This window comes from Microcaecilia unicolor, chromosome 2, assembly GCF_901765095.1.
Source record: "Microcaecilia unicolor chromosome 2, aMicUni1.1, whole genome shotgun sequence".
Taxonomy (NCBI): domain Eukaryota; kingdom Metazoa; phylum Chordata; class Amphibia; order Gymnophiona; family Siphonopidae; genus Microcaecilia; species Microcaecilia unicolor.
This window is the reverse complement of record NC_044032.1, coordinates 73,844,902-73,856,796: the sequence shown is the minus strand read 5'-3', so window position 1 is coordinate 73,856,796 and position 11,895 is coordinate 73,844,902. Positions and strand designations below refer to the sequence as shown.

General features: G+C 41.7%; 1 protein-coding gene across 1 annotated transcript in view; it reads left to right on the top strand.

Annotated features, from left to right (window-relative positions):
* Positions 1-3,525: 3,525 nt before the first annotated feature.
* The window catches only part of LOC115462943 (ciliogenesis and planar polarity effector 1-like), a 237,673-nt gene continuing 229,303 nt past the window's right edge, over positions 3,526-11,895 (top strand). Inside the window, exon 1 of the mRNA XM_030193045.1 lies at positions 3,526-3,583. The gene's annotated coding sequence lies outside the window, so the exon portion shown is untranslated. The remainder of the gene's footprint in view (positions 3,584-11,895) is intronic.

Genomic DNA, 11,895 nt, shown 5'->3' with positions numbered 1-11,895 from the left:
GAACTCTAGGTGGAGCGTGGGCAGGAACACACATTTACACATGTAACTTATGGGATACTTCATATAATTGTTTCACCGGCACATAACCACAGACACAGCCCCTTCACTGGCATAAATGCTTGCAACCAAGCACATAATGCATATATGTGCCAGTAATGCTAGTATGCCATAAAGGAAAATAGACACCTATATGAAGGTACCCTGTTCTAGAATATACCCCCCCCCCCCCAAAGCATCTATCTTATTTTTTCTCAACTAGGGTTTTTTAAAATAAGAGTTTATTGGCTAAAATCAGAAACCCTATTCATAAGCTATCTCTTGTCTCTCTGATTGTTGGATCTATGCTTTAAACATATAGGGGTCTATGCAGTAAGTATTTTTCCCATAGAGACAAAAATGAGAGAAAGACAGTATTGCATTTTAACTGATCTACTTTCAAAATAAATGTAATCCAAGGAGAAATGTGCTTAGACACATGAAGTCCATAGGTTACTCTGGTACTTTGTATGTCTAAGTGCTTTGAAAATAAGCCCCTTAATGTCTAACTCAGTTCATGTCAAACTTCAAACCCATCATAGAAAGTTAAACATAACCAACTACTTTATTGTATTACAGTGAAAATGTGAAAAGAGCTCAACCATCCTCTGAAATATTACTTTAACCATGATAATAATCTGTTTGTATGTGCAGTTAAAAAAACACCATCCGAGTCTGTATCATAGAGAGGGTGGGCATGTATGTTGTTGCTGTTTTATAATGTAACTCATCTTGGACATTTTATAAAAGTATGCAGTCAAACTGAATTAAAATTAATTTAGCATTCAAGCAAGGTTTTTGCTTCTTTAGGCTTCTGTTTGGCAGAGAAGAGCTGCTGCATTATAGAAATAAGTGATATTAGTAGGAGGCAGAAAAAGGAATTGATGATCAAGGAGAGAGAATGGGGTGTGAGAAGGCGGTAAACCAGTGCTCTCAGGGATGAGGGGAGAGGGAGATGATTAATACTGTTGATTTCATGGGAACAGAGGTAAGACAAATTAACTGATGAACACAAAGTGAAGTGAATTATTTCTGGCCAGATGTTCTTCCTCTAAGCAGAAATTGACAGGGATGTTTTGTTTGAATATGGCTTTGGAATTATGTTTTGAATTGGGCTGGTGATGGAAATGAGTGGGCACTGTGTGTGTTTGTAATAGAGATGAGTGGGGCACTGTTTGTGTTTGTATTGTGCTAAGCCCTCAGCTGAGTATGTTAGTGAGGATATGATCGTGCGGGCGTTCTGACAAAGTAGAAATGTATTTTTCTTTTTAGTGAGGTTTTGCTGTTCAAGTGTATGCTTACAAGAAAGAGAAATAGCCAATTAAAAAGTGAGATGAAAGAATAAAATGAAAACCAGCAAAATATATAGAAGATAGACAAAGAGGTGAATAAAAGTAAAGCAAAATAATGCTGCCCTATATTGAATAAATAAGCAATAATACTATTTCATGCTTTGGAGAACTCCCCTAGCATATGTGCAATATGATTTGACTGTTTCTGTGATGCATCTTGTGATCCTAGATTGAGATCTGACCTTTCAGTGTTTACAGACTTGGTAGAAAGTCTTCTGACTGATAGACTCAAGTCATCTTTCTCTGCAGTGTATGACTTAACAGTTTGAAAAGTTCCTCGGTGTGGCACTGAAAATCTCTGAGTATACGTCTTTGAGTAAAAATCATGATAATATATTCTTTTTTTTTTTTTAACTTCATAGAAGATTTAGAAGAGCAACTTGACCACCCACTGGACCCAGCATTTCTGTGAGCATTAAGCCTGTACAACAATTAAAGGACAAGGCAAGTTATCATACAAACAAATCATTTCACTTAAATCTTCAGTTCTCTTTACCATCTTCCAAACATCTAACAGGAATATCTCTGAAGGGCCAGCTTCAAATACTGGAACATTCATAAGAAACAGTACAGGTTGAATAGAAACATCAGCAGATGGAGAAGGCAGTCCTCCTGCCGGGGAAAAGCCTTCTAAGGACAAACCCTCAACAAGGGATCAGCAAGATAAACTGTAGGCAGTTCAGGGGTCAGCCTGTCCCCTGAGCTTAAAGAGGCACCTGAGTCATCTCCTGTAATTACAGTGGAGGGGAAGGACCTTACTCATAGACACTAGATGTTGATCAATTATGAATTATATGAATTTGTAATTTGGTCTCTGAGGTCCTTTCCCCCAGACTTCATGAGGAGGCAGTTTAAGAACACCTATTTTTTCTTTCTTATTCCATTTAGAAACTTGTCAGAGCAAATATGACAGAAAGAAAGCAAAAGCTAAGCTCTTCTGTTGTGCTCAACCTTACATAGGGCAGTTCATAAATATGTGTCATCATCTCCTTGTTTTAAGCTTCCCTAGAATCTATCATATTGGCTATTGTATTATCTGATGATATCGCATTATTCTAATTTTGACCATCCTGTACCAGCTTTATGCTTGAAAATTACTTAATAGCCTAAGAATTTACGTATCTATTTCCTCCACAGTTACTCTATATGTCTTGCAGTCCATAGCCAAAAGATGTTTAGGGATATATCTTGTTTTGGTCATGCCTTTCCACAGGAAGTGCTTGGAAAGGTCATAACATCAAGACAAAAAGCAACAATGGGAACCCCTTAAAAATGCTTCAAAGGCATAGAGTTCCCGATTTTCAAAAATTCTTTATTAAGAGCACTATAGCACATTCTGCAGCATGATTGAAGTGCTAAAACATATACTGTACTGTAATCACTGTACCATACCATAAAATAAAACCAATACAGAGCTGTAAAAAACAGAATCAGAAACAGTATATACTGTACTGTATACATAGTAGCAATGCAACTGGTAAGCATAAATTATAAAACTGTTTTGTAAAATTTTGTGATTGTTTTCCCATTTTACTTTTTTTCCTCGCTGCAAAGTCACGTCAGCGTCTCAAATAACATTACATCAGTAGCTGTCACTTCCTCTTGTTCTACCACATATGCCAGTGCAATCTCAATTGCTTGACACCTTCACTATGACTGACTTTTAGAATTCTAGGTTCAGCTTCACTCGAAGTCTTTATCACCATCATCTCCATTCCCGTCTACCAGAGCAGTCACATTATTGTCAGCTCTTCTTGCTCGTCTGGCTGCATCCATCTTGTATGTTATCATATATCCTCAGAAGCATTCTCACGGCCTGGTATTTCCTGTAACAAAGGAAGGAGATCTTCCTTGGCTGCTCCGTGTTAAGTGTCATGTCCTTATTCATTTTCATTCTCAGGAATTAACTTTCTCCATGATTTTTCTAGGGTTGGAGGCTCGATTTTATCCATGACTGAGTGATCCAGTAGATAACATCTTTGATGTTCACTTTCTTTAAAACTTCAGTCATTCCTTTCCCTTCATCCCTCGGGGAGGGGGGGGGGTGGATATGCCAGATGGTCAGATTAGAGAAGGTCAGATAATCGAGACTGTACTTATTTTATATTGCAGGACATCCAAAATGTAATTGTAGAACACCTGCTCAAAGCATCTATAGATGAAACATTAGAAGAAAAAAATGATGCACAGGAGGAGTGAGTAACAAGATTTCACTGTTCTGTTATTTGTGCCTGTTAGAATTTGTCTTTTATTATTATATTTATCAACTACATTCCCCCAGCCTCGGATGTTCCCCCAACCATTAAACATCAGCTGGTTGTTATTCAAATGATTTAACCAGCCAGAAATGGCCGCTGACTGGTTAGATTGCTTATTCAGTGCTATGCGGTCATTTTCAGCGGCACTTAAATGATTATCATTGCTGAAAATTAGCAGTTAGTGGTTATTTTGGTGGCATTCCGGAGGTGGAGTCTGCACTTGGCTGGTTATATGCTGATATTCATCACTTAATCGGCCAGTGTAATCACATAAATGGGACGGTATAAAACACAGTCCTATTTTATGGCTGGTTAAGTTCTGAATATCAACTTAACTGGCTATGTGTTAGCCGGCACCTCATAAACCGGATATTCAGTGCAAAAGGCCGGACATGGCCAGCATTGAATATCCAGGAATAAAGCTGGCGATGGTCAGCAAATGCTCAGTGCTGCTGGCTGAATATGTACTCCCAGATGGAGACAATGGGAGTGAGTGTCCCAAATTGTCCAAAATAATATGCAGAATAAATAAAATTCAATTAAGCACAGAATCCATAAATATAATGAAAACAAAAAGAAAACATACAAATCTACTTGAATGTAAACTACCTTGAGCTACCAAGGAAAAAGGCATGGACTAAATCCAGATGTTCAGTTTAGTGTATGTCATACAGTACCCAACCAACCACAAACCATCAGATCATTAATTCCAAATTTATTTCCAAAGGAGTACTGTTCCAGAGCTAAATGGAGCCACTGAGGAAGCCCTTGATCTTACACAAGCCTTCTGGATCTCTCTAATTAATGAGACTTGAAGTAATAGCCCAAGACAGTGGTTCCCAAACCTGATCCTGGAGGCACCCCAGCCAGTCAGTTTTTCAGGATACCCACAATGAATATTAATGAGAGAGATTTCATGCATTACTCCACTGCATGCAATATTCATTGTGGATATTCTGAAAACCTGATTGGCTGGGGTGCCTCCAAGATCAGGTTTGGGAACCACTAACCCAAGACGTTATCTGAACTGTCACTTTGGGAATACTGTTCCAATTTATTTTTCAAATATAATAACTCATTGGGCCTCATTTTCAAAGCACTTAGACTCCATAGGTTACTATGTAACGTAAGTCTAAGTGCTTTGAAAATATGCCTCATTGTCTGAGACAACTCTAAAAATCAGAGTTAAATTTTTATTTTAACTCTTGAGATGTAGATGTCCATGCTTGCCTTTGAGGCATGATTTTTGGCAGATATGCTATGAATCATCAATAACTAAGCATTAACAGGACTTAATATGTAGACAAAAAAAAGGTGAACCGTGGTGGTGGAGCCTGGGACAGAAGTGTAGTTTACTTCTACACACACCATACTTCATTTGTGGATAAAAAAGGAAGCTGGTATGTACATATATTTGGAACAGTCATATTTTTAATAAAAAATTTAAAGAATATCACCAACAGTAGTACACATGTGCAACATTACAAATAAAATACTGGACATATCAGTATTTTTCTCAACATTTACACCTTTGATACCACACAGGAATTCTCCCCAGAAATTTGTGCCCGCCAGATAGCATGAAGGAGTAACCAGGGGGGCAGAGGGTTACCACATAATATTATAACACGTCTTTTTTTTTTTCTAGTAAATGCAATCCTTGCATGATATTTCCGGAATTGGTGATCACCATTACGAACAATGTAAGCCACATTGAGCCTGCAAATAGGTGGGAAAATGTTGGATATAAATGCTACAAACAAACAATATTTAGCATTAACTGATTTAGGGGGGAAAGTTATCAACGTGGGCTTCCGTTAAGATGGGTTATTTACCACAAGTTGTGCTATTTTAGCACTGTTCCTCATTTATGCAATGAGATCCTCCACTTAAATCAGCATTTTTATCAGGTCCCTCCATGAACCAGTCTTTTATTGCAGATGGTACTTACATCAGAAGGGGGGGGGGGGGGGGTACCTCGAAGGATGCTTTGTTGAAAGCAGGTGGCCTATAATGTCGTCTAAATACATCTGGCAAGAAAAGGGAAAAACGAGGCCTGCAGAAGTCAAGATGGCAGAACACCATGGCCCACCTAGTCCCTCTGTCAGTTCATCATGGACCTCTGAATTCATGACAGAGGTTACTGCGGCTCATGAGGCCACTCTAGATTAAAAAAACTTCAACAATTGTATGATAGGGCAGAGGAGGCACAGGAGCACCTGGACAATATGTTTGGAGCTTGATGCAGGTCTCCAGTGCACATCAGAGTTAGAAAATGGCACAGGATCAGGAAGGTCTTCAGAAAAGGTAACAGAACTGGAACAAAGACTTGATGATCTTGAGAATCGCTTGCTGTGTAATAACTTGTGGCCTAGTGAGATTAAAGATGATCTCGAGAATATCTTGCACCTAGTAAGATTACCAGAGTCCATATTGGATAAGGAATTAATTCGCTTCTTGGAGGCATGGCTACCATAATCCTGAATCTTGAGGCCAGATGAAATATTTTGCATTGAGTGTGCTGTTAATAAGCCCTGCATCATGGTATTCAAGATCCTTAAGTGCACATAAGCAAATAATACTTCAAGTGATTTGTGGAGAAAAACTCTAATGTATCAGAATTTAAAAAAAGTATTGTGTTACCAGGACTATTCACATCAGGTGCAATTGCAACGCAAAGGATCTAACCTAACCACTTGGTGGGGGGGGGGTGGAATCAAGCGCCCAAATGGGTGGCGACCCGCTAAGAAAAGGGTTTTGGGGGGGGTGGAGGCAATAAGTAGTTAGGCAGGTTAGAAAAGATGGGTTGGAGGCTAGCTGGAAGGGAACATAAGAGGGTAGGATATAGCAGGCAGGAACAGGATAGGTAAATAGGAGGTAGGTGAGGGCATAGAAAGGGAGGGATAACTGCAAGAGTCCAAGAGTTTTGGAGCATAGGGAGAGGCATTTGCAAAGGTGCAATCGCTATTGTTGCCTGCTGTTCCAATCCCTTCTGCTAGTTCATTGTAACAATATTGTACACTTACTTTTTGTCTTTCAATCTTCACTATGTTGTCAGGCTGTCTGGCCATGCTTGCATCAGGCATCCGCCACTTCACGGGTTCTCTTCTCCTCCAGATCTGTGCTCACTGCAGCCATGTGCGCTCTCTGTGTTTGTCCATGGGCGTGGAGGAGGAGACCCTGTGGTAACTGAGTGTTGCTGTGCGGACTGCTGCTATGGTGAGTGTTGAATTCTGGGTGGAGCGGTAACCTCCAGATGGTCGGCGTGGCATTTGCACTGGGCTTGGAGGTAGCACTGTGCGGTGACAGTTTGGTGGAAGCGTTGTAGGCATCCTTATGGCCCTGATGTGCCCAGCGCTTTGGCAATTTCTTTGCAGCAGTAGCATGGTCCAGAGGGTCACAGTCCATGATATTTTTCCTGCGCGTTATTAGGCCTTTAGCTTCAGTTTGGAGGGCAGCACAAACCGGAAGTGGGTACAGTAACAGAAAACTGCCAGTAGCCTTTAAAGCTCCATCTATGGCAACATATAGGGTATGTTGGGGGGCACTGTTCGGCTGATGTTCATGGATCCCCATCTAGCTGTATGCTGGGACACGTGTGGTACATTGGCAGTATGGTGGGCCTGTTCCAAGCGACGTTACTGGAGCACCTTCGATCTACTTTCAAGTGACGTTCATGCTGCACCTTTGGTGTGCTGCCCTTGCAGAAGCATCTTGAGTGGATGCGCCCGTGTGTGCTAGGTCAACATGTGAAGTGTCCTGCTTTCCAGCAATAGGAAAATCTGGGCCCCCGCGGAGCAGTATGACTTCATATCATGTGGTTGGAGGGCAGCGGCCAATTTATAGGGCAATGACCTGTGCTGTGGTCAGCTCCTTATTTCTGAAAAAGCTAACAGGTGTTTCTTATTACTGTATTTAATCAGTTCTGGATGAGTGTGATTAAGATGTCGTCCCTCTGCTACTTCTCACAGGCATTACTTGCATTTATATAGGTGGGCAGTTCTGAGGTATACTTTGTATAAGGGATTGCTATTGTAAACTCTGCTCAGCTTGCCTAGACAATCTGGCCTATTTGGAAATGCTTTTCATGTCTGTCTAATATTGAGCTAACAACTTAACTGAATATGGATGTGAACAGAAGGGAAAAGGGGATTATTCAGTCCTTTGCTCCAAGCCATTTATATACCCCTCTTGGAAATGGGATGGGAGATATGTAAAGGGGGGGTTGATGGGTTGTAATATAGTGATGTCTCTGATGGGGATGGATAGTTATTGTATTGGATTCTATATGTGTAGAAATATTGAGGTTGGACATTGTATCTGTGGTTCAAATGAACATGGAACCATCTGGATAGTCCCGAAGGCTGGGGTGGTACCCCTTAGTATCTATAGTAAGATCTGCCACAATGCCCTTTATTGAATTGGGGATTACCTGATGCCTATAAAAAGTTTATCATGAAATCTTTGTAAGAAAAAACAGACTTCTATAGCTATGTTACAAGAAATCAATTAAAACTCTGATGAACATAAATAAATTGAAAACATGGTGGGTTGGTGATTATATAAAAGCACTGGCACTTGGTAAATGAACTGGGATAATTATTTTATTCCACAAAAACCTGACAATTGAGAAACAAAAACTATAATTACTGATCCATAGGGTTGTTTTGTTATTGCACTGATTACCATACATAGACTACCAGTACTGCAATGTAATATTTTACACCTAATGTATATAACAAGCAGTTTTTTCATAAAATAGTGACCCATAAGCAATCCTTTCCTGGCTACCCCAGAATTATAAGGGGGGGGGGGGACGTAGCTGATCTGGATAAGGCTTACAATCCCCTAGGAAAGGCCAAGAGTGATTACGAAAAAAGATAGCATTAGAGGCAAAAAAATAGCAAATTTTTTTTCGGTATATTAAAAGCAGGAAGCCGGCAAAAGACTGGTTGAGCCGCTGGATGACCGAGGGGTAAAAGGGGCGATTAAGGAAGATACAGTGGGGAAATAAGTATTTGATCCCTTGCTGATTTTGTAAGTTTGCCCACTGACAAAGACATGAGCAGCTCATAATTGAAGGGTAGGTTATTGGTAACAGTGAGAGATAGCACATCACAAATTAAATCCGGAAAATCACATTGTGGAAAGTATATGAATTTATTTGCATTCTGCAGAGGGAAATAAGTATTTAATCCCTCTGGCAAACAAGACCTAATACTTGGTGGCAAAACCCTTGTTGGCAAGCACAGCGGTCAGACGTCTTCTGTAGTTGATGATGAGGTTTGCACACATGTCAGGAGGAATTTTGGTCCACTCCTCTTTGCAGATCATCTCTAAATCATTAAGAGTTCTGGGCTGTCGCTTGGCAACTCGCAGCTTCAGCTCCCTCCATAAGTTTTCAATGGGATTAAGGTCTGGTGACTGGCTAGGCCACTCCCATGACCCTAATGTGCTTCTTCCTGAGCCACTCCTTTGTTGCCTTGGCTGTATGTTTTGGGTCATTGTCGTGCTGGAAGACCCAGCCACGACCCATTTTTAAGGCCCTGGCGGAGGGGAGGAGGTTGTCACTCAGAATTGTACGGTACATGGCCCCATCCATTCTCCCATTGATGCGGTGAAGTAGTCCTGTGCCCTTAGCAGAGAAACACCCCCAAAACATAACATTTCCACCTCCATGCTTGACAGTGGGGACGGTGTTCTTTGGGTCATAGGCAGCATTTCTCTTCCTCCAAACACGGCGAGTTGAGTTCATGCCAAAGAGCTCAATTTTGGTCTCATCTGCCCACAGCACCTTCTCCAATCACTCTCGGCATCATCCAGGTGTTCACTGGCAAACTTCAGACGGGCCGTCACATGTGCCTTCCGGAGCAGGGGGACCTTGCGGGCACTGCAGGATTGCAATCCGTTATGTCGTAATGTGTTACCAATGGTTTTCGTGGTGACAGTGGTCCCAGCTGCCTTGAGATCATTGACAAGTTCCCCCCTTGTAGTTGTAGGCTGATTTCTAACCTTCCTCATGATCAAGGATACCCCACGAGGTGAGATTTTGCGTGGAGCCCCAGATCTTTGTCGATTGACAGTCATTTTGTACTTCTTCCATTTTCTTACTATGGCACCAACAGTTGTCTCCTTCTCGCCCAGCGTCTTACTGATGGTTTTGTAGCCCATTCCAGCCTTGTGCAGGTGTATGATCTTGTCCCTGACATCCTTAGACAGCTCCTTGCTCTTGGCCATTTTGTAAGGTTAGAGTCTGACTGATTCACAGAGTCTGTGGACAGGTGTCTTTCATACAGGTGACCATTGCCGACAGCTGTCTGTCATGCAGGTAACGAGTGATTTGGAGCATCTACCTGGTCTGTATGGGCCAGATCTCTTACTGGTTGGTGGGGGATCAAATACTTATTTCCCTCTGCAGAATGCAATAAATTCATATACTTTCCACAATGTGATTTTCCGGATTTAATTTGTGATGTGCTATCTCTCACTGTTACCAATAACCTACCCTTCAATTATGGGCTGCTCATCTCTTGTGTCAGTGGGCAAACTTACAAAATCAGCAAGGGATCAAATACTTATTTCCCCCACTGTAAAGACGTAGTGGAGAGATTGAATGAATTCTTGCTTCGGTCTTCACCGAGGAAGATTTGGGTGGGATACCGGTGTCGGAAATGGTATTTCAAGCGGACGAGTCTGAGGACTCTTACTGACTTCACGGTAAACCTGGAGGACGTAATGGGGCAGTTCAGCACACTGAAGAGTAGCAAATCTCCTGGACCAGGTGGTATTCATCCTAGAGTACTGCAGTGGCGTAGCCAGACATGACATTTTGGGTGGGCCCAGAGCTAATATGGGTGGGCACCATGGGGTTGATATTCAACTGCTGGCAGGCTGTGCAGTTAAAGCCTGCTGCCAGTGCTGAACCAGGAAATTCAATGTTGCGCCCTATCCAGCAATCGGCATTGAATTTCTGGTTTTATTTTTGGCCGCTGGAACTTAAACGGTTAACAGATATTCAGCACTAAATGGTTAAGGTCCTATCTTTAGACAGGACTGCTATTTATGCATTACTATTTAACTGCTTAACTCAGCACTGACCATCGGCACTAACTAGCTAAAACGGGCGACATAGCTGGTTAGCCGCTATGTGCTAGCTGCAAATATTTAGCGGAGATTACTGGCTATCTTCCGCTGAATATTTGCGGTTAGCCAGTTAAATGATATTTAAGTGGTCAGTGGATGTTGCTGACTGGTTAAATAGCACTGAATATTGTGGGGGTATGTATATATAAATAATGCCTTAGAATGCTCTTGATGATGGGTATCTAAGTAAATAGTCTGCCCAACAGCTGTCCTGCATCAACATAAATAGAGAAGAACAACAACCAAGAAAGTGCCAACCAAGGGATATTTATGAAAATACTGTATCAAAAACAAAGGTCAACTAAAATGATATACAGTTCATAGGATCTTTTTTTTTTTTTTTAAAAGGTATCAAGACTCGATGCAGTCCTGTGTTTTGGTGCATGGGGCATCTGCCTCAGGAGTCTCAACTTAGTCGGACGTGTAAGTCCTTTGTACTGTTAAGGACAGATATGAACACAACACAATCAAACAGCCCCCACACTATTAGGCTGTTTAGGCCAGTTTACCGAAATAAATGACCAAAAATTAGAAATTGACCTGTCAGCCTGGCATAAACAGTGGCCTTCCCTTCCCTACTCCATCATCCCTCCCTGTAGCCCTGCATCAGTACTACTCTTTCCTACACCACACCACTCCCTGTACATCAGCATCAGCCCTGCCCTTTCCAATCTCCCACCCCCAACCAGAAACACATCAGCATGAAATATAAAACTTTTTTTAACCTGGGGATTGCAGAGCCCAAGCCCACCAAAATGAAATTATAAAACTTTTTTTTAATCACCATTATACATACAACTGTTTTGTTTAACCGGACCAGTGCAAAGCCCTCCCCAACCAACCCCCCCAGCAATCCAACTTTACACAGAAACTTTTTCTTTTAACCTGGGTAGCACTTCCCTGCAGTGTCTACTGCAGTACCCCCTGATGAGGCCCTGAAGCAGTGTGCTGAAGAGGAGGCCACTGGGGAGAGTAGGCTTGACTGGGGGGGGGGGGAATGCCGCACTTCTATCCTCTGCTCCTGCCCCCACGCACCTGTATGGCATTGCTGCTTCCACTGTGCAGCAAAATCGGCCCAGGAAGTTGTTTATTTGGAGCTCTGGCGC